The sequence below is a fragment of the Rhinichthys klamathensis genome, unplaced genomic scaffold, assembly GCF_029890125.1.
Source record: "Rhinichthys klamathensis goyatoka isolate OS25496 unplaced genomic scaffold, OSU_Roscu_1.1 h1tg000011l_1, whole genome shotgun sequence".
NCBI classification, from domain to species: Eukaryota; Metazoa; Chordata; class Actinopteri; order Cypriniformes; family Leuciscidae; genus Rhinichthys; species Rhinichthys klamathensis.
In genome coordinates this window covers 16,777,989-16,801,494 of record NW_026606564.1, presented here as the reverse complement: position 1 = coordinate 16,801,494, position 23,506 = coordinate 16,777,989, and the positions used below count along the sequence as shown (strand labels likewise).

Below are 23,506 nucleotides of genomic sequence, written 5' to 3'. Positions count from 1 at the left end.
AAAGTTTAGTAAGTGAATAAAGTGATTAATAGTAATAAAAAAAACATTCTTATCTTTTTCCCATTATTTCTTGTTGCATTACCTCGTACCACGGGCAATGACCTGCTTTAAACCTTCTATCGTCCCCTCTCATACACACATTATAAAAGTGACAGTTAGTGTGATTATATATAAAATATCTTCCATACGATTATATGAGTAAAATATATTCAAAAGATTATATGAGTAAATATATTCAGGAAATAAGGGCCCTTATATAAAACCAAAGGAATGTAGAAAATCCCCTCTAACTAACTTCCTACTCTACCCATACTCTAATTGTTCTAACTAATTTTATCCCCAAATCAAAATACACAGTGGGGCTATCTCCCTATCTTGTCAAAAACAGAGTAAAAAGATTATCAAAATCAAAAGTAATTAAGGTACCCTTATTCCTTGCTTCTTCACCCAACCTCTCACAGGAAGTCATCCAGTTCGTCCAAGCTTGGGCCAATTGGATATACTCCTGAGTTGGTGCATCCAATGTCAATGCCTGATGGTTTCACTGACACATTGATAATTTGTTTTGCAGCTGCACTAGCCAGCATGGATCTGAGAAAAGGCACAACACAGCAGAGCAGCACAAAAACAACACCAATAGTCACTGCTATTATTATTCCCACCTTAATAAGCCATTCTTTCCATGATCCAAACATGGAATTAAGTCAGTATCCAAAGCTCCTGTTTCTCCTCGCATTGGTAGCAACTTCCTGTCTTAATTCCTTTATTTTCTTCACGGCTTTAGTAAAAGATCCATCCGTGGCTGTGTTATTGGGGATGAAGGTACAACAATCAGATCCAAACATTACACATACTCCTTTTTCTGCCAATAACCAATTCAGGGCTTGTCTGTTTTGCCATGTCATTCTGCTAGTGTATTTTAGTTGGTGACCTAAGACATCAAGTGCTTGATCTGTGTAGTTGATGAATCTCTGCTGATTGTAATATATGTAATTAATCCATTCCACATTCTTATTTGGCATTATCCATACAAATATTGATTCAAATCCTGCTGCTGCCTCGTCTCTAGCTTTAAACTCATATGGTATCCATCTTGGCTGTAACCTGTCTATAATAACCAACATGTATCTTCTTCCTCTTACTAATTCGGTCATGTCTACACAATCTATTACTAGATGCTTAAAAGATCCTTCTGGAACTGGAATAGAGCCTATTGGGGTTGCTGTTCCTTTTCTGACATTATTTTTGCACAAATTTCACATTCATTTAAAAATTCATCTACCCTTGTTTGTAAGTATGTGGACCAAAATCCTTGCCTTTTTATCTTCCTTATCATTTCCCCCCTTCCACAGTGATCAAAACTGTGGGAATCCGGAATTAAAATGTTAAGCGATGGGGTGGGGGCTATCATGTGGCCTTCATGTGATCTTCATATATTGTCTGAATCTCTTGTCGCCCCCCTTTGCTGCCATAAATATATCTCAGGTGGTGTTGCTCTGGACTGCATTTGGGCAATACTTTCTACAGTGGGGAGAGGCTGAATCAGGACTTAGGGTGCCATTACCGCTAATTGGCATCCAGAGGCTTGTTTCGCATGCATATCAGCCACATTGTTGCCTTTGATGACAAAGTCATTACCTTTCTTATGGGCCTGGCATTTAATTATGGTCAATTTTGTAGGAAACATCAAAGCTGTAATCAATTTAGTAATTTGGTCTCCATGTTGAATTGGGGTTCCATCACTCTTTTTAAATCCTCTTTTTTCTTCCACACTGCACCGAATAAATGACATACGCCATGGGCATATGCAGAGTCAGTATAAATGTTGGCTGCTTTGTTTTTAGCCAATATGCAAGCTTCATTAAGTGATTTAAGTTCAGCCAATTGTGCTGAGCAAGGTTGCTCACAATGTTGACTTATCACGGGAGTAAAATTATCTCCATCTTTTTGTACAACAGCAAAACCAGCATGGTTACCTAAGTGGTCTCTAAAACATGAGCCATCAACGAAATAATCTACGTCTGCATCAACAATTGGTGTTGATTCCAAATCTGGTCTCAGACGAGTAAATGCTAGAGAGACAGAAACACACTCATGAGGTGTTCCTTCCCCCTCCAGCGGGACAAAATTAGCTGGATTAACTGTGGTACAACGCTTCATCGTGATATCAGGATAAGTTGTCAATGTAGAATATGCTAAGCATCTGGCCTGTGTTAAAACAAATCGTCCTTGTTCTAATAATTCAGCAGTCTTATGATGAGTGTAAATAGTGTTTAAATCCTTGAGGCATTCTAGTGTATGTATATTGTTTACCTTGGTAAGTGAAGGAAAAAAGGTGTCTGCTTTCTTCTGCTAATGGAACGCTGAAAAATGCAGAACAGAGATCAATCACAGTGAAATAATTAGCAGCAGGTGGAACATTCGTCAATAGCGTATGCGGATTTGGAACCTCTGCTGGCCAATCTTCAACTACTTCATTAACTGATCTTAGGTCATGCACTAATCTCCACTTTGACTTGTTGGCTTTTTCGACTGGTAAAATTGGGGTATTACAATAACTAATTGTCTCAATTAGTACTCCTGCCTCAACCAATCCATCAATTGTTGCTTTCTTATTGAACTCCTGGTTTAGTTGCAATTCTAATGGGGTTTGCTGATCTAACTAGGCCTACATCTGTGTCATGTTTTGACCATAACTGTACAGGCACTTGTTGTTCCATCTCTGAGATAAGTTCGTCCATTCTAGACTTCAATTCGCTTTTCTCTACTGCCTCAACTATCAATTTTTGAATCCCTACCATTTTGGTTGTGCAGATGATTATGAGATGTGTCATATCTTTTGTTTGAAAAATGAAATGGTTATCAGTGTCTTCCCAAAGCTTTCCTTCTGCCTTTAACATCATTGGGCCTAGATCTTGTGCTTGACTCCCCTCATTTATAAATAATGTAACGTGGGACTGAATCATCTACTCTAAACCAAGTATTAGTGAATTCACAGTGTTCAATTTGTAACGCTGCTCCCTCTGGTCCTACAATTATGTAATTTGAAGTCAGACACACAGTCTGTCCATTAGTTCCTTTTAACCACTCTTTTTCCATTATTGGATCTCTAAGGGGATCATGTCTCATGGTACAATGGAGTCTGTTTCTGGGGGAACTGGTTTCTGAAGTTTCTCTTTTATATATCTTCCCCATTTTTCAAGTGTATCCCCTACTCCCCAATCTATATTCCTTATCCAGAATATGTTTGTCTGTGGTTCTTGTTGCTCAGCTCTACCCATAACTGTCATCTGTTTTATACCTGCATTTTCTATGTATATCCCTTCAGGAGAGCACCATATCTGTAATTTTAGTTTGCATATCGCATCCCTACCCAACAAATTGACTGGCGTTTGATCTGACACTAGTACAGGAATTTTTATTTCAGAGTCTTTGACTTTTATGCTGACTGGGGCCTTCATTGGGATTAGCTGTCAGTCCCGAAAATCCTACTGTTTTGACGTATTTTCCAGACCTGGGGAGGTGAGAGGCATAATTTGGACTCAACCATGTGAATGTTGCCCCTGTGTCAAGCATAATGGGTATTATCTTGTCTAGTATCTTTCCCATTGTCTCTTCTTCCAGCAGTCTGATCCATTTGCCAGCCCCTTCATGTAGGTCAGGGAGGCGGGCTATCAGTCCCTCCAGATCCTGTCCTGCCCATGGCACGTACTGTCCTTGATGTCCTTTGATCAGGATGGGGCATTGTAAGGGATCTTCTTCCAGTTGTTCCTCTTCATCTTTATATGGACTCAGTTTGCGTGCTGGTATCTCTCTCAGATTGTCTCCTCTCCTCCAGTGTGGTTCGCTTGGGGGTGCTTCTTCTAAAAGGAGGGTTCCAGACACATGCTTGTATTCCCTGTGAGGGCTGGCTGAATGAGATCTTCGTCTTTGATGTTCCCGAAGTCTCTATTGGTCCCTTTCCATGGAGTCTCTTAGGAGTCTTCGCATGGCTTCAGCTTCTTGGTCGATCTGTTCTTTAGTTATCTGTATATCTCGTTCTATTTCTTCTCGGTCAAGTCTGGCTCGTTGTCTGTCAACCTCCACCTTCTTCCCCGTCTTTCCTCCGAGTTCCTGCAAAGCTTGACTTGCAAGGAAATACGGGTTAGTCAATGTAGGGCTTCCGTGAGCGTCAATCAGGTGTTTGAGGTCTAAGTCACTTCCCTGACTCCCTTCATGGCTCACAGCATCCCATCTTGATAAAATTAGAGGGTCACTCATGTCTGCAGCCTCTGCTCCTTTACAGTCCTGTTTCACCTTTATTTCTTCTTCCCTCTCATTTTCAAAATTCACTTTGCTTTTTATAGCCACTGTTCCAGTCACTAGTGGGAGCTGTTTACCAGTCAAGTCATAGGATGGTGCATATGGGGGTGGGGTCTCTATTATGCTTTCTTTTTTCCCTATTTTTTCCCTATATTCCTTAATCAGTTGTGCTCCCTTTTTTCTAAATAAATTCAACACCTCTTGTTCCTTTCCCCGTTTCTCATCTCTTTTCTTGCTCTTATCATGGGCTTTGTGATTTTTTTATCAAAGCTCCCATTTCCCTACACATAGCCAAATCAAATGTTCCCTCTGCTGGCCACTTAGTATTTAATTTTTTGGTCCTTTTTTCCCACTTTTTTGACAAGTTTTTAATTGTATCCCTGCATATCGGATATTGTGATGCAAGCTGTTCTACGGGGGTCTTTTCTTGAGGTGACACCGAAGTCATCGTTTCAGCACCTATTTATTTGTACCCCACTTAATTAGTTAAGGCACAATCACTTAGTCTTCTGCTAATATTTAATAATTCAGGTATTTGTTTTGTTTTCCTTAAAATATTTCAAAATGGTTCGTATTGGTACCTTAGACAATGGCTTCGCGTCACTTCTTCTTGCTTGTTCTATGTACTGCGCTGCCAAATTATGTTCTCCCCCAGGTATATTAATTCAAAAGGCTATGTTTTCCTCAAACCACTGGCCTCATACAGTTATATCTCCTTCCCTATACAAATAAGTAAGAGATGGATTGAATTTGTTCAGGTGTGGCCTCAGGGTTTCAAGAGTTAACTGTTTTTTGATCACATTACGCCAATCCACTAAGGGCCATTCTTGCTCAAGCTGATCCAAGTTTGTGATCTTTGTCAATTTTTAAAGAGCTCACTTTTCCTTTGGTCTGTCAACTCCTGTCTCTGCCCTTCGTTATCTATAAACTCATTTTCTAACCAGAAGTGATTCTTAAAGCCTTTGGTTAGTTTTAATGCCTGTTTAAAATCGTCTTCGTCCTTTCTTTCTCTCTATATTCCCTTCTCCTCTGCCTCATAATGATCTCTCACTCTGGTCTACATGTGTTTTTTTTTGTGTGTTTTTTTTAAGATGTCAAAGAATAAAAAGCTCTCCTTCTCTGTCACTGCTCTCCCTCCAGTTTGTTAGTATATTCATTCACACACCCGGGACTTCATTCACACACATACACGTACATTCACTCGTTATTTGATATCTTATACTAAATGCAAAAACAATGCTTCTTTACTCAGTTCTTATCCAACAAACGTCTCGGGTTACGTATGTAACCCTTGTTCCCTGAGAAAGGGAACGAGACACTGCATCGGTGACGACACTAGGGGAACGCCCTTCAGCGTAGCGCGTCTGAATTTATGAATGAAAACGAATCCAATCCTATTGGCGTTGCGTGATGACGTAGCGAGTGACGGCATACACGGATGGGTACAAAGGCACACCGGCACAAGCAAAGTCAGCTCTTTGCTATGAAGCAAGTGCTCCAAGCAGGGTGAGGTGTGGCGAACCGACGCAGTGTCTCGTTCCCTTTCTCAGGGAACAAGGGTTACATATGTAACCCGAGACGTTCCCTTTCGAGGGAACTCGAACTGGGTCGGTGACGACACTAGGGGAACGAGATACCCACTATACCACAACGAACCCTGCTCATCCTAGTGTGAACTGACTTCAGGCACAACCTAGGACGAAAGCACTCGTGCACCGGGTGTAGAGGGAAGGTCCAGACTGTAAAACCTCATGAATGTGTGCAGAGTGGCCCAGCCAGCCGCCTCACATATGTCATGTATGGAAACCCCTGAAAGGAGGGCTCTAGAGGACGCCATGCCTCTGGTGGAGTGAGCCCTCACGGCCATAGGTGAAGGCAAATTGCGCACCTGATAGGCCAGGGAAATAGTCTGAACGATCCAGTTGCTGATGGTCTGCTTAGAGGCGGGAAGCCCCTTCTTGGGAGACCCAAAACACACCAGCAACTGGTCCGACTTCCGCCATGAGGAGGACTTCTGGATGTAATACTGAAGTGCTCTGACAGGGCAGAGCAGATGAAGTCTCTCCTCATCCGCCGTCACATGAGGCGGAGGATGAAATGCCTGCAGAACCAAAGGCCGTGCCATATTAGATGGCACCTTGGGCAAATAGCCAGGCCTGGGGTGAAGGATGGCCTTAATGTTGCCGGGAGCAAACTCCAAGCACTCATTGGAAATAGAGAGCGCCTGGAGATCTCCTACCCTCCTCAGAGAAGTAATAGCCAACAAAAAGACCACCTTGAAGGTCAGGTTCTTGGCCTCAGCCGACTCCAATGGTTCGAAGGGGGCCTCGGCCAGCCCTTCGAGCACCACTGCCAGGTCCCAAGAGGGAACCCTGGTGCGAGTCGCAGGTCTCATCCTCCAGGTTCCACGGAGGAAGCGTACGACCAGGTGATGCCTCCCCAGAGGACCATCACCCAGAGGAGCGTGGAAAGCCGCAATGGCAGCCACATAAACCTTGAGTGTGGACGGGGTAAGCCCGGCAGAAAAGCGGTCTTGGAGAAACTCCAGCACTGAAGCCACTGGGCAGTGAACTGGGTCCAAATCATGCTCTCTGCACCAAATGGAAAATACATTCCACTTAAGGCCGTATAACTTCCTCGTGGAGGGAGCTCTGGAAGTTAGTATAGTCTCAACTACTTCTGCTGACAGGCCGGCTTCTAGGTACTGTGCCCCCTCAGGGGCCAGACCCACAGTTTCCACAGCTCGGGCCGAGGGTGGAGAACTGAGCCTCCCGCCTGAGACAACAGGTCCCTCCTCAGAGGGATCTGCCATGGCGGGCCTGCCAGAAGCAAGATGATGTCCGAGAACCATACTCGGGCCGGCCAAAACGGGGCTACTAATAGTAGGCTGACACCGTCCCGACGGACCCTTTCCAGAACTGCTGGGAGCAGAGCGATTGGGGGAAAGGCGTACAGACGCAGCCTCGGCCACGTCTGCACAATGGCATCCAACCCCAGCGGGGCTGGATGTGTGAGGGAGAACCACAGTGGACAGTGTGTCGTCTCTCGAGACGCAAATAGGTCCACTTCCACTGGGCCAAACCTCTCGCATATTAACTCCACCACCTCGGGGTGGAGTCTCCATTCCCCGGGCCTCAGCCCCTGCCTCGACAGCATGTCTGCTCCCTGGTTCTGGTCCCCCGGGACATACATCGCCCTGAGAGACGACAGTCTCCGCTGGGACCACAGGAGGATCTGATGCGCCAGTCTGCACAGAGGGCGCGACCTCAGACCCCCCTGATGATTTAAGTAAGATACCACCAACATGTTGTCGGATCTTACTAGGACATGGCGACCATGGAGGTCTGGCAGAAAGCTCCTCAGAGCCCGGAACACCGCCAACATTTCTAGGCGATTTATGTGCCAAGAGGAATGTTGGTCCTGCCAGAGACCTCTCGTAAAGCGGCCGTCCATGACCGCGCCCCAGCCCGTGAGGGAGGCGTCTGTCGAAATGGATATCCGGCGACATGACGCTCCCAGCCTGGGACCTTGGCACAAGAACCAAGGCTTCTTCCAAATTGATAGGGAACGAAGGCATCTGCGCGAAACCCTTATCAAGCGGAACGGACTTCCCCTCGGGGAAAACCCCTTGGCTCTTAACCACCACTGTAGCGCTCTCATGTGTAGCAGGCCAGAAGGTATTACGCTGGACGCCGCTGCCATGAGACCCAACACTCTCTGAAAGTGTTTGACAGTGATGGCTTGGCCTAGCTTTATCCTGGACACTGAAGTCAGGACGGACTCGATCCGAGCAGGAGACAATCGTGCCCGCATCGTGACTGAGTCCCACACCACTCCCAGGAACAGGGTTCTCTGGGCTGGTGCCAACACACTTTTCTTTGTGTTGAGTCTCGGCCCCAGGCCTTGGATGTGGGCGAGGACGACATCTCGATGCCGAATCGCCAGCTCTCGCGACTGCGCCAGTATCAGCCAGTCGTCGATGTAATTGAGCACCCTGATGCCCTCGAGCCTCAGGGGTGCTAGAGCTGCATCCATACACTTGGTAAAAGTGCGAGGGGAGAGTGCCAGGCCAAATGGAAGAACCCGATATTGGTAAGCTTTGCCCCCGAAAGCAAACCTCAGGAACTTCCTGTGAGATGGAAGAATGGAGATGTGAAAATAGGCGTCTTTTAGATCTATCGTGACAAACCAATCCTCGGATTGGATTTGACTCACGATGATGGGAATGGTAAGCATCTTGAACCTGAATCTCCTCAGAGACCGGTTCAAGTGCCTTAGATCTAAAATTGGACGCAACCCTCCATCCTTCTTGGGAACTATGAAGTACCGGCTGTAGAACCCGGACTCCCTGACTGGTGGGGGAACATGCTCTATGGCCCCTTTTTCCAGCAGCGAGTGAACTTCCTGTTCCAACACTAGACCCTGCTCTGGGTGCACTGAAGCCTAGACCACCCCGTTGAATTTTGGTGGGCGGACCTGGAACTGCAGTTTGTACCCAGTTCTTACAGTGCGCAGGACCCATGGAGAAATGTTCGCGAGGTTTTGCCATGCCTCTGCGAAATTCACCAAAGGAACCAGCCCCTCGGGGCTGGTGTCCAGTGTTTTGTGCAGGATGTTGACGGTGCCCTGAAGCGGAGGACCGGCAGGGAAAAACCGACAACGCCCTACATTGTGCGAACCCGAACACTGACTGCCTGCAAGCCTTTGGGGCAGGCCAACCAGTGTGAGTTCGCTGGGAGCTAGCGTGTCCCGAAGCGTCAGAGACAGCGGGATACTGACGCCAACTCCCTGAGGGCCCAACGAGAGAGGGGACCTCGGTCGCTCTCTCTCGGGGGGGGGGCGGCCCTCTGAGGCCTCAAAGGAGTTAGGACCTCTTTCCCTTAGCCTTCCTATACTGGATGACGGTCCTCAGATCCGTCTTATCAGGAGGCTGAGGGTGTGAGCGTCGACCAGAGTCCCAAGATCTACGAGGGGGAGCTCTGGAAGCGACACTCGCCTTCTGTGCCTGGCGGTAAGAGGAAGAGGAGGATTGCTGTGGCTGTTCTCTAGCAGCAGCCCTCCTAGACCAAGAACGGCGAGGGAGATATCGCTTGAAGGCTTCGCCCTGCTTCTTAGCATCCTCAAACCTGTCCACCACCGCGCTAACAGCCTCACCAAATAGACCTGAGGCTGAAACGGGTGCATCAAGAAGGAAGGTCCTATCCTTCTCCTTCATGCCCGACAGGTTGAGCCACAGATGTCTCTCCGTGGTCACCAGGGCCGACATGGAGCGACCGATGGCACGGGCCGTCTCCTTGGTAACCCGGAGAGACAAGTCCGTGGCTCTGCGAAGTTCAACGATATCATCCGGGGATGGACCCTCGCCCTGGTTGATATCTTTCAAAAGGTCGGCTTGGTACGCCTGCAATATGGCCATTGTGTGCAGGCTCGCACCAGCTCGACCCGCCGCCATATACGCCCTGCCCACCAAATCAGATGTGGTGCGGCAAGGTTTAGAAGGCAACGCCGGCGACTTCAGGGATGACGCAAGGTCGGGTGAAAGGTAGCTGGCTAATGCTTCCTCAACCCGAGGCATCATCCCGTATCCCTTATCTCTAACCCCCACAACATTACTGTAATTCAACATTGGAGGATTAGACAGGCGTGATGAAAATGGCCTGTTCCAGGATTTACACAACTCATTGTGTAAATCCGGGAAAAAAGGGAGAGACCGGCGTGAAGGTTGCGTGCGGTGCTGCAGGAAGCGTTCGTCAAGCTTGCTTTTCGGACGCGCTTCCTGCCGCTCTTGTGGCCAAGAAATATCCAGCTTGGCCACAGCCCGCGTCAAAACCTCCACCAACTCATTGTAATTAGGTGCCGGCTGAACAGACTGATGCGTGTCAACATGATCCTCATCCCCAACACTCAGTATGTCTAATTCCTCGGAATTAGACAGCTGTAAAGCAGGAACATCCTCCCGATCGGGAGAAGCCGCGGAGCGGGCTCCCGAACGGGGAATGGGGGAATCAGACTCACCAGAAGAGGAGCGAGAATATGCCTCGGCAGTCTCATCCTCGACCAGATCTCTCTGCGATCCCCACGATGAAAGCCGCCGCATTGCCTCGGCAGATGCGGGACCCGAACCGCGGGGAGAACGCATTTGGCCATCTTCTGAAAATAAAGCCAGTCGAGATCGCAGCACTCTCACAGAAAGAGACTCGCAATGAGCACAAGCAGCTTCCTCAAAAGCTGCTTGAGCGTGCTGTCTTCCCAAACATGACACACACATCTCATGTGAATCCCCAGCCGAGAGAAAATGAGGGCACGGGAACACACACTTCCTGAACTGATCAGCCATACTGAAGTTTTTCTCAAAGCAGACAAACGACACCAAATAAGACTCACAAATACACAGAGCGCTTGCTGAATAGCAAAAAGCTGACTTTGCTTGTGCCGGTGTGCCTTTGTACACATCCGTGTATGCCGTCACTCGCTACGTCATCACGCAACGCCAATAGGATTGGATTCGGTTTCATTCATAAATTCAGACCCGCTACGCTGAAGGGCGTTCCCCTAGTGTCGTCACCGACGCAGTTCGAGTTCCCTCGAAAGGGAACACTGCGTTTCTCTATCCGGATCACAGCGCTTACAGTCTGGCGAGTGGCCAAACAGTCGACACAACCAATTTCTTGGAATATTTCTCGTTCTCTGATATTTATATCTTTGTACTCTTTCTTTGTTCACGATTCGATTTTTATCATCCATTCAATTAAAAATAAATTGTTCGCACACTTAAATTAAGCCAATTTAACCACCAAGCTTTCGGTCAAAACACCATCCTCAGGGCATCATCATCCATTTAATTCTCAAAGCTTTGTTTCTCCATAATTGTCTTTTCAAATCCTTGTCTTAGTTTTACTAACTTAAACTGTCACTTGCAGCTCAACACAGGGTAAATTTATTGACTATTTAAGTGCTTTTTGACGGTAAGCCCAGAATTTTGACAAATGATTTGCTGATTGGCTATACGCCCGGTTTGGCTGTACGCCCAGATTGGCTGTACGCCCGGACTTGATCTGCAGTATATCTAAAAGGCACCTCTTCTCTGTGTCTTCTCCTGAAGCATATTATTCTTGTAGTTTTAATCGGTTTGTTCTATCTCAGTTATTTTATTCTGTTTCCTCAAATTCTATTAATAATCCTTTTATTAAGTTAATGCACCTCTTGCACATATGTATATATATATTTAATTAACCTCTCTCTACACTGCCCTCCTCACCCCTCAGTCTTAGTAAACATAACCAAACACTCAGTGCACTTTCTACATTTAAGACAAACAAAACATCCGAAACGAACAAACAAATAATAGACTAACAGCCCCCCAAAGTGCCCTTCTCGCACTTTTTAGCGCACTTCTCGCGCTTTTTGCCGCACTTCTCGCGTTTAAGACAAACAAACATATACAAGTGCACTTCTCGCACTTTTTAGCGCACTTCTCGCGCTTTTTTGGCGCACTTCTCGCGCAACACGCACTTCTCGCGTTTAAGACAAACAAACATATACAAGTGCACTTCTCGCGCTTTTTTGGCGCACTTCTCGCGCAACACGCACTTCTCGCGTTTAAGACAAACAAACTGTAAGGTATCTGGGGTAAATCATTGACTCTGTCCTGAATGCAAATAAAGCACATTCTTCCTAAAACCCAAAGTTTTTAGGATTAATGAAAATTACTGGACTTTGGTGCCAACAAGTCTGCTTCTAACACGTTTACGACTCTGGGACACTCACCAGAGACTAACCCTGCATTCTCCCACTCACTAGTCCAAGCTTCAAAGGAATTCCAGAGAACCCCCCCCTATTGGGTGCTCAATGCACGCAGATACAAACACACACACATATATGAACTTTTACTACTCTCCTCATTTAAAGACATTTACTGAGGTATATTTGATATGTTGTTATGTTTGTCGATTGCCCAGGTCCTATGAAGGGATCTATGAGTGTGTGTTAGTTTAAAACAAACTGCAAGGGCAGTTAATTATGCTTTTAATGTAACTTTGCAATATAACTCTCCTAAAATGTATTTCTTCCTATGTTCAGAATGCTTGGGACCTGACAAGGTCATTTATGTAATTGAACAAGCCATAAAATGTATTTTACTATGTTTTACCATCTTTGGAATGATTCTGAACAAATTCTGACTGATCGTAAAACCTGTGAATGCGGCCATAATTTAGCTTTGACAAGACAAAGAGAATTTTGCCGCCAAGAGTTTTGTTGAATGTCATTGGCTAGTTCGCACCTCAGAGGTGTGGACTCCAGTTCCTTTAAAAGAGAACTGGACTCGCTCGCCTCTCTCTCTGTCTTCCTCTCTGTCTTCCCTCTCTGGCTGGTACCCTGGACTGCTCTTCCTCCAACATGTGACGCGCGCTTGACTCTCTCGCTCGCTCATACTCTGGACTCTCCCTTCCTCCATCATGTGACTCCTTGGTCCATCGGGACCTCGTGTTCATGCGATGACCCATCTTTCCTTTGTTTGTCTAGTTCAGTTTTATTTTCCTTTTTGTATTCTCCTTTGTTCATTCTCACCGGCGAGTGAAATGAACTTAGTTTGAATCATTTCTTTGGCAACACCTTCAACGGACGATTTGAACATCCCGCCACACGGGCGCGCCGGAAAGGACCTCTGACCGGGTTCGGAACACACGTAACGTTACACAAGAGAACATGATCAGCAAGTATTCGTTTCCTACCGAGATCTTAATACTGCTAAGATTGCCTGCCCTAATTAGGGTACGATTTGACTAGTTGTCTCTCTTAACGGTTCTGTGTCTGATGAATTTTGCCAAACTCACCAGCTCTCTCTCTCTCTCTTTCTATATGCATTCTCCTTCCTCGATGTTTTATTGTGTTTGTAAATACATTTATTCCTTGTAACGTTTATTAACCGTATACGTAATCACCTTTATTAAATACATATATTCATTGATTGATTCTGCCTGTGCTCATACTTCAAATCACTTAAATGTTTCGATCAGCTATAAGCTTTGAAATGGTATAATACTTTAAATAGTATTGTGACGAAACAGGAGAGCTATCTTTTACGGCCGTAAAGATCGTCTCTTCCTGCGAGTCTCTTAAAGGTAATTTCTCTGTGGAAATTGATGAAGATCCATGACCAGTTTGCTGGACAAACAGATTATTCGATAATAATTAATTCCATTGAGGAGTATCCTGAGAATCTATATATTCCAGACGATTTGTATATGAATATTGAATTATAATTCTACCAGAAAGACTCGGGAGAATAAATACTGTACAATAAATACATTTATTGATAGCCCAGCAAGCAATAAAGTTCTTTGGCGTAGGCCCCGTCCATAGCTCGCAATCCGAGGGTCCGGACTCTGCATTTCCTGCCTGAAGACGAAGGCAGGGGCGCAGCCGACCCCCTGTGAGGTATAGGAAGGGACCATCCTGGTGGTGGTGGGGGAGGATGGAGGGGAAGGGACCATCCTGGTGGTGGTGGGGAGGATGGAGGTGAATGGAAGCGTCAGCATCTGCGAACTCAAACATGTGTAAGTACTGGTCTTTTATACCGCAAGTATTAGACGCGATTGGATAGATGAGAAGGTAATAAGTGACGTAGCAATTGAGTCTTCCTGACAGAACTTAACGCTAAAGCTTACATTTCTACCAGAAAGACTCGGGAGAATAAATACTGTACAATAAATACATTTATTGATAGCCCAGCAAGCAATAAAGTTCTTTGGCGTAGGCCCCGTCCATAGCTCGCAATCCGAGGGTCCGGACTCTGCATTTCCTGCCTGAAGACGAAGGCAGGGGCGCAGCCGACCCCCAAAAATAGGTGGAAGATAATTCCACCAGGACGGAGCCCACCCCCAAAGAACGGTAAAGAAAAGTATACCCACCAGTCGTGCATCCTGTAGAGCCTAAAATAGAAAAAAAAAAAAGGAAGTTAATATGGGCATGAATGTGAAATGTGGAAAGCCTCGTAGCCAATAACTAATTAGTAAGAGACAACTTCATAGTGAGCCTAAAAGGTACTATGAGAAGACGTGAATAATGCATTTATGCATTTATGTTCTGCTGCTGTATGTACATAAGCATTTATCCGTGCTGACGCTTTCATCCAGAGCGACGTATGTTTTGAGACGCACTTACGTCTGATCGAAACCAGTTTCCCTGTGAATGAATTGGAGGGAAGCAAGTGTAGTGGAATAGTGAATAACTGAGATGAGGCTAACTTAGAACATAGGGACAGGTCATGGGACACAAGCTGTTATAGAACCACAGAGAAAAGGCCACCTTGGCCATACAGAACCGGCCACATGGGACAAGGCCGTAACAGACCGCACGGAGACAAGGCCTCGATGGACCACACAGAACAGAGCCCCATTGGGCCAGGCCACCTTGGGCCACGCAGAGACAAGGCCGCGATGGACCACACAGAACAGAGCCACATTGGGCCAGGCCTCATGGACCACACAGAGACAAGGCCACGATGGACCACACAAAACAGTGCCACATTGGGCCAGGCCTCATTGGACCACACAGAGAACAAGGCCACGATGGACCACACAGACAATGCCACATTGGGCCAGGCCTCATTGGACCACACAGAGACAAGGCCGCGATGGACCACACAGACAATGCCACATTGGGCCAGGCCTCATTGGACCACACAGAGACAAGGCCGCGATGGACCACACAGACAATGCCACATTGGGCCAGGCCTCATTGGACCACACAGAGACAAGGCCGCGATGGACCACACAGACAATGCCACATTGGGCCAGGCCTCATTGGACCACACAGAGCAGGCCGCCTAGGGCCGTACACAGAGCAGGCCTCCTTAGACCGCAAACTGGCCACATTGGACCACACGGCCATGATAGACCACAGACACAAGGCCGCCCGGCCACATGGCCTTGCTAGACCACAGAGACAAGGCCGCAATGAGCCACAACGGCCTCTAATGCCGCACATAGAACACGGTAGACTGGACAAGGCCGCAAGGCCACTCAAAACCAGGCCGCAAGGACCACAAGACCACATGGCCATTTTTTAGCGAGGCAACAATGCCTCAAGGCCGCTTGGCCACACAGACAACGGCCACTTGGCCACATTGAACCGCGCCACTAAGGGCCACAGACCACTGGCCATTTTTTACATACAGGACAAGGCAACTTGTGCCACAAGGCCACTATAGACCACACAGAACAAGCCACACAGACAACGGCCACTAGGCCACATTGAACCGCGCCACTAAAGGCCACAGACCACTGGCCATTTTTTACATACAGGACAAGGCAACTTGTGCCACAAGGCCTCTAGACCCACACAGAGACAAGGCCCGCTGGGCCACAAGGCTGCTAAAGCCATACAGAGACAGAACCACTCATAGACAAGGCCTTAGGCCACATAGAACCAATGCCATAACTGGCCACAAGACCACGGGACAAGGCCACATTAGGCTACACGGTCACAGTAGACCACACTGAACATAGAATGAGGCCACAAGGGCCGCGATATCGTAAGCCCACACTGAGACGAGGTCACACAGGGACAACGGCCACTAGGCCACACAGAACCGAGGCCATAAGGGCCACAAGACCATGTAGGCCACACATAGGACAAGGCAACATTATGCCACAAGGCCTTGAGACCCGCACAGAGACAAGGCCCGCTGGGCCACAAGGCTGCTAATGCCACACGGATACAAGGCAAACGAGACACAGCCACTAGGCCACACAGAACCATGCCATAACTGGCCACAAGACCACGGGACAAGGCCACATTAGGCTACACGGTCACAGTAGACCACACTGAACATGTATATCATGCACTTGCATGAATTTTTTTTTTTTTTTTTTTTAAGACCATAAAGACCACATGGGACAAGACCACAACGGCTACTACTGCCACATAGAGACAAGGCCACATTAAGACAAGGCCACTAGGCCACATATAGACGATGACTCATTGACCATTTGTAATTGCAAGCAGAATTTAAGACCAATTGTGAGAATGGATTATCATGGCACCACCACCAGTAGTTGCAAAGGTTATTTACCTGAACCGTTTTAGTGAAGAGCTTGCTGAGCTTCGAGGATGATTTTGAATCAGGTCTATATAGACTCTAATGCAGAGGAAGACCACCTTAATAGCTGAAGTAGAAATGCCATGATCAGCTGCTGTAGTGGCTGCCTCGATCCTGAAGGAATAACCAGTATACTGGGAGGGAGATAGACTGCAGCTTTTGAGGACAGAAACTGATGAGTCCTGAACTAGGCTTAGAGAGAAGTGCTCCGTTAGTTAGGATAAATGGAGGGGAACTTAAAGAAATTAATCATAGATGAGAAGGGACAGAATTTATAACTAATTAATAAATTGATAAGTGAAACAGAGCCTTGAGAGTCATTCTTAGAGTTCTTAAGAAAGAGAGTAAAGAAATTAGGTGAGAAACGCAAATTAGAAGAGACCATGGGGAAATCGGAGCATTTAGCTCCTGGAGTGAATCCCCTGGATGCATGAGCCATGACGCTGTAACAGACAGCTACAATCTGAATACCAATAGAAAAGAGACCATTACGGACAGAAAGTAATAAAAGGGGGTTGGATGGATTTTGCTTTTCTAACTTACTTCGTGTGAAATGTTGCCGTATAAGCATAACCAACATCTTCAAGGTTACAACACTCAAAGTTCAAGCAATGGGAGAAATACATTTAAAATTGCTTTTTAAAGACTACAACAGCGGTGAGAGGAGCTAACGAAATTCCTCCTGGGTTAGTGCAGCACAACCTAAATTTACATGAATCCTGCCCACGAGACATGATTTAAAGAAAATCGAGACAGAATAAGCTAATTAGTGACTAGAGATAGCTACGATGAGCTACATAATTCATCAACGACCATCCGGAATGTTGTCTATATGTTGACTCTTCTTAAGTCTCTCCATCTTGAATGATCCCGGTTAAGCAAAGAGAAAAGTTTATAATTGTTGGTGAGAGGTAATCGAAGCTGCAAAACGAGCTGTTGAAACTCCGACCCCTGTGCCGGGAGTAGCAGCCCTGCCACATCCAAAGGGATAGACAAAACGATATGCTTAATCACTTTCGAAATGACCATTCCAACATGCTATCCAAAATTATCTGTGGGCATTCCGAGGCAAACCCCACATACACACCGGAGACCCATCACATATTTTGCTGTTTTTACTTTCTTATTTGTGTGTTCTGTAAAGCACGTTGGTCTGTCTAAGCGGCTGTTTAAATGTGCTATATAAATAAATGAACTTGAACACATAACCTGCGAAAAGGGCACAATTATACACATTTTTATCTTTGTGATACAATGTGATTGGCAGGCGTTTATCGGAGGTTTACTACAGGTCTTGGCTATGCCTTAAGTAGCAGACAAAGAGAAGGTATGATAAACAAACTTGGATAATTAGTATTAAAATACTTGCGTGAATTTAAATGCCTGCGAGCAAACTATGAATGGAAGAAATATTAAATTACGATTTCGTAATTGTAGACGAGGAAGGAACAATCGGCCGTGATCAGGATGTGAAAACAGGAATCTGAAAAGAAAAGCAAAACATTACTAATTTAACAAACTCTGTTAGAAGAGGGCAGGGTGATGGATCCGGGTTGCTGAACGGCAAAAGCCGTCTGAAAGCCTGTAACAAAGAATGAAAGCACGTAGCTTATGGCTTTGCATTGGCAGGAATAATCAATGATTAATTATGAAATTGAAGACAATTGATAGCCAAATTAACGTCTCAGGAATGGCATGATCGCCTAACAATAAGATCTACCTTGATGACAACCATGCTTTGGAAGCACAAAGATATAATATATTTTGCGATCACGTCAAATCCCTAAGGACGCTAACGACCGTTATAGGATGATTTTGTGAAGAGTGGACGAAACGAACCTTGAGTAAGCTTAGAAGATTCATCTAGCCTTTACTGATCTAGATATCCGAATCTAAGATTGGACGTGCACCTTTTGTCTAGTGTGTTTTTTTTTTTTTTTTTTTTTTTTTTTATTCTTAAACCGGCTAAATCTGACTTCTTAATACGGTACTTACCTGAAGTAAGGTGACGCCGTCCTGTCAAGAAGCTACTATCATTACCTAAATGATACTTGATCTGTTGTCTTTTGAGCGTAGAATCCTATCTCAGATGTGCAGCATATGCCTGACATGGCTCCCAAGTTGCTCTTTGCAGAAATAGCCCCATTCATCGCTGGCCACAACAACAGTTGAGACTGAATAGAAAGATACATGAACATGTAAATCATACAGTTGAGCAAAGACAATGCCACTCGAGGCTCCTTCACTGATTAGTTCTGTTTGATTGGTTGACTTGATAAAACTAATATGACTGTTAATTCTACTGAGTTAACAGTTTTTGCTAAGGATATGTGGCCTTTGACAGGAGCATCCTTAGTCTGCATTTTTCTGTACATTAATATGGAAATACCCATCACATAAAATATTTCTATCACACATATCAGTGGATTAAGTAGTCACCAGGAAAGGTTGAATATTACAGCAATTGTACACATTTCCAATATTGTAGATCTAATTTCATTAAGGGACTTATAATATGATTTTAAAGTAGCCTAAATGTTAAAAATAGTTGTTTGTGAAATTACAACACTTATGTAAATATGTAATTAACTGCCATTGTAGAGATATCCACTACAGATGCATAACAGCCAATGAACAACTTGCTCTCTTTAGCTCAGGTTTATTTATTTATTTATTTATTTTTAAACCAGTTACTCGGTTGTTAGTGGGTATTTGCAAACTGCCCGCGAGAGCGTGGTATCGACAACGCTGATATAATTAGATCACTGTACTGTATCGGTGACGCGAAACTTGTTTACACTTGCTATGAACATTTCCCCTTTAAGGCGAGCTATCCGGCCCCATCAGTCGTAGTACAGATCAGTAGTAATTATGAACACGTACGCCACGTCACCGTGGACTCCAATTTGAATTCTGCCGCTGGTGTAGGAAGCAACGGAGAAATACTTACCTGGATGAAGTTTAATCATGATAGAGGGGACATATATTAACAGTGGCTGGTGGAAGCGCCAACCAAAACTGAAAAACCGACTTGAAAGCCTTGGAAGTGGAGCTTGAACTTGAACCAGCGAGAGAAGATCGCCTCTCGTGGCTTGCAGAGTTGATGATTCATGTCGGTGGATCGGTGATCTGCGGGATAATGCACCCGTGCAGACAGCGAGATTATTTTGCTGGACAAGTTGTTGAGGATGACATAGTTCTCTTCCTGCCGGATTATCCTGGCTGAGCTGACGCTGTTGAGGCTTTTGATGACGTGAAAATGGAAACTGGTTACCCAGGGTGTTTTAGGCCTAGAGAGCAGAACTTCTCATGAGAGATCTTGGCTGATCAAAAACTCTCCGAAGACCACTGTGCATACGGGAAGATGCGGCACTAAACCATACTAAACGCGGGAACCTCGAAGTGTAGCAGGAGATACGGCGGGACATATCCATCGTCTGAACTCAATAATAGTAAAACAATATGCGTGTCCTGAAACATGTTGGCTGGCGACTGAACGAGAGCATGAATGGAAGCGTCAGCATCTGCGAACTCAAACATGTGTAAGTACTGGTCTTTTATACCGCAAGTATTAGACGCGATTGGATAGATGAGAAGGTAATAAGTGACGTAGCAATTGAGTCTTCCTGACAGAACTTAACGCTAAAGCTTACATTTCGTTATGATTTGATTATTGATAAATACAATTGATCTATCTTGCCGATCTGTATGAATAATTGATTATACATCCATTATATTCGGTCGTTCATAACAGAGTGGCAACGTAACCCCTTTGCCGGGTGATTTTTAACATGTATTGTTATCTGGGTCAAACTAGTATCAATAGTTATTAATTTGTAATTACTAAATATTGAATACATATTCCCCAATGGCCCAAATACTTTACAGAGTTTTGGTGGAGAATGATGCGGGAACATTTTAAATTTGTTTATGAGCAATTCAGTTTCAATCTATGTGTATATTGTTATTTAGTATTGTATGCGCGTTTCGAATCGTGAGCCAAAGCGCGCAGCGCGAACTCACTGACTAAACTGAGTAAAGGCACAAAGCCGAATTCAGGTAAGCACATTAACAGCTGCTAAATATGTCTTAACATTTTAGTCACTGTTAATTGCTAAATTAAACTGCAGTTATACTAATAATATTAAAATTGCCTCTGTAAAGACGCGCTACATTTTAATATTAAAAACTCCCCTGCCCGAACGAGATTATTCTAACAGGGTGAAGACAAGATTTAGTGAAACGATGCTCTTTCACTATTCTTAAAAAGGCCTTATAATCGTTAGATTAACGATAAAACTCCTGGTTAAACATTGACGTAGCTACTCAATTGTAAAAACCTAAAGCATATTTAATCATAGGTGCTATTTGATATATGTTATGGGAGTCGAAAAACAGATGAATAATTCCTGTTTTCTCTCGCACAACGCAGCGACGAATCCTGCTAGATGTGCTTGTAAAACATAGCACCGAAAAAATCCAACACTGAAAACATTTTTCATAAATGCTATTTGATAAATGTTATTTGGATCCGAAAAACAGATGCCTAATTCCTGTTGTCCACAATTTACGTGTAGTGCAGCGAAGAAGTCCTGCCACACACTTTTGTGAAATATAGCACCAAAAAAAAATCCGCCGAGATTTAAATTTTATGTTTGTGATCTATGCAGTAACGGGGCGTGCCCTTAGATTTGAATCACATTTGAAGCAGGCTGGTTGTTATTCCGCTGACAAACACAAGAGGGCAACCTTTAAGTGTGTGACAGTCTCAAATTGCTACCACGCCCTGACTTCACCCCGCATGAACGAAAATTGCGCCATCGTGTGGGCTTTCGCAAACAGGTCACTCTGTTCTAAAAATTCTCTCGTTCTTTTTCATTTTCCCTGTGATTATGAACTTTGCAGTCTAACTTTCAATACATATTCGCATTGGAAAGCTTTGCTTGTGTTAATATTGTTGAACGTTAGATAGTTCTCCTGCCTCTGACTGTTTGTACTTGGCTTGAGTTTGATTCAGACAGGATTTGGATTAAAATTTAGAGTGAAGTCTCAGCTCAGACTCAGCCACTGTTTGACCCACTTAGAGGGAAGTAAGCCATCCAATGGCCGTCTCCTGCTAGGTCGGTTCGCAGCTGTCGAGTCTCTTCACTCTCTCTTTTCAATTCTGTTTTGAATCACTTATTGCTACTTCTCTCTTTGGATTATTTCATAATTATTAATGATACCTTGCAGTAATCTTGATTATTATCAGAGATAATCCTGATCTTTAACTTTCGGTACACGCTTATTTAAATTGAGTTTAACAAGTTTAAATCTTAATTTAAATTAAGTTTGTCTATTCAGCCCTCTGATTTACTATCAGATATAATTCTGATCTTGAACTTTCTGTACACGCTTATTTAAATTGAGTTTAACAAGTTTAAATTTTAATTTTAATTAAGTTTGTCTATTCAGCCATCTGATCTATTATCAGATATAATTCTGATCTTGAACTTCCTTTACACGCTTATTTGAATTTGGTTCAAACAACTTTGAATTTAAATTTAAATTAAGGTGGCTGATTCAACCAGGTTAACGACAGAGAGGAAGTGCGTCCCCTTGTGGCGAAAACCCACTACTACGGTACACCTCCTCCTGCGTTCAGCCTGCTCTTTAGTTCTACCTTTCTCTCTTGATTATTTCATAATCATTAATGATACTTCATTGCTATCATTGGTGATTATCGGATATTATTCTGATTTTCCTTTTAATTCTTCTTACATGCTTATTTAAATTTGATTTAACCTTCGTTGAATTTGATTTGAATTAAGTTTGTCCATTCAAGTCAGGTGGGCCACCACTGAGGAAGTACGTACCCTTGTGGCACAAACACGCTACGACAGCCTGCTTCCTCCGTGTTTCATCTGGCTTTCCTTATTCTCTATTTTCTCTTTTGGGTTAGGTCATTTTGATAATTACCAACATTATCGTAATTTCCTTTTGTTTATTATTATTTAGTAAAGCCTTTGCCTTTATTTCTACACACATAATTACTCAATTTGGATAAACAAGAAAGCCTTAATTCACTTTAGGTTTCACTTGCTAAATCCTGTTCTGTATTTGTACGTAGAATTCCCTAGGGCACTGTGGTGATTCGACAGGCATCTCTGGTTGGTTTCCGGCAAGCTGGTTTGTCTGACCGGCGTTACCGACGCGGACCGTGAGTGAGTCTCGGACTTCTCTGTCTCTTTCCATTTGGTGCGACACATGAACTGTGTCATCAGCAATCTGGCACTCCAAAGTCGCAGATTGTTTGAGAGGAACGCACCTTGGTACAGATGAACAGAGAGGCCCGGGGACACGGCGGTTGAGTGTGGGGACGACGGAAGGATTAACCACGACGCTGGCTCCAACCAGAGTGACCACAAGTCACCCAGGCAAACTAAATAAGGTAAAACCCATCTGGAGAGCAGGCTCAGGCCTTGTTATCCCCTGCAACACTCTCTGTGTTAGTATATCTCCCATTTCATTACAGACCTATTAATTTGTTTTGTTTCATTTTACTGCAATCTTTTCTATCTCACTATTTTTCCGTTCTGTTGTGATTTGTTTTGTTTTGAGACAGAACCTATGAGAGACACTGGAAGACAGCTAAATAACAGATCGACCACTGAGCAGCTAGCGTCACCACGTGACTCCCTAGGCTGCCGCCCTGTCAAAATCTTTATTTAGGCTCTGCGCTGACCTACGCAAATTGTCCCAATCTAACTGTCTGCATCAGTTAGCCAAAATTCTCATAGACGGCATAGCCCGTATTAGCATAATTCCTTAACGGTAGAACGAACTTGCCTTGGTCTCTTTGTGTGTGTGCTGTGTTTCTCTCGCCCACAGTGAGCCAGTATGTCCCGTGCCTCCAGTCCCGCAGCCCACTGGGACAACCTCGACACATGGCTGACAGCCATGACGGCTACCTTCCTGCCCGAGGAAGCTGGTGACTCAGAGCCCCCGAGCCAAGAGCAGCTGGACGCCGACTTGGACAAGCTGATGGAACACGATCCAACCCAGAGCTACCAATACAAAGACTGGGCCAAAATCGTTGGACATCTCGCTCACACACTTGTC

The 23,506-nt window shown here is 44.8% G+C and overlaps 1 protein-coding gene and 1 long non-coding RNA gene across 2 annotated transcripts in view; one reads left to right on the top strand and one right to left on the bottom strand.

Annotated features, from left to right (window-relative positions):
* The window catches only part of LOC130100331 (cytotoxin 7-like), a 161,894-nt gene that overhangs the window by 49,593 nt on the left and 88,795 nt on the right, over window positions 1-23,506 (top strand). The gene's annotated exons all lie outside the window — the stretch shown is intronic.
* LOC130100350 (uncharacterized) lies at window positions 1,318-3,115 on the bottom strand. The gene is made up of 2 exons (XR_008808855.1): window positions 2,952-3,115; window positions 1,318-2,469 (listed from the first exon to the last, which is right to left on the bottom strand). It is a non-coding gene; the product is annotated as an uncharacterized LOC130100350 (long non-coding RNA).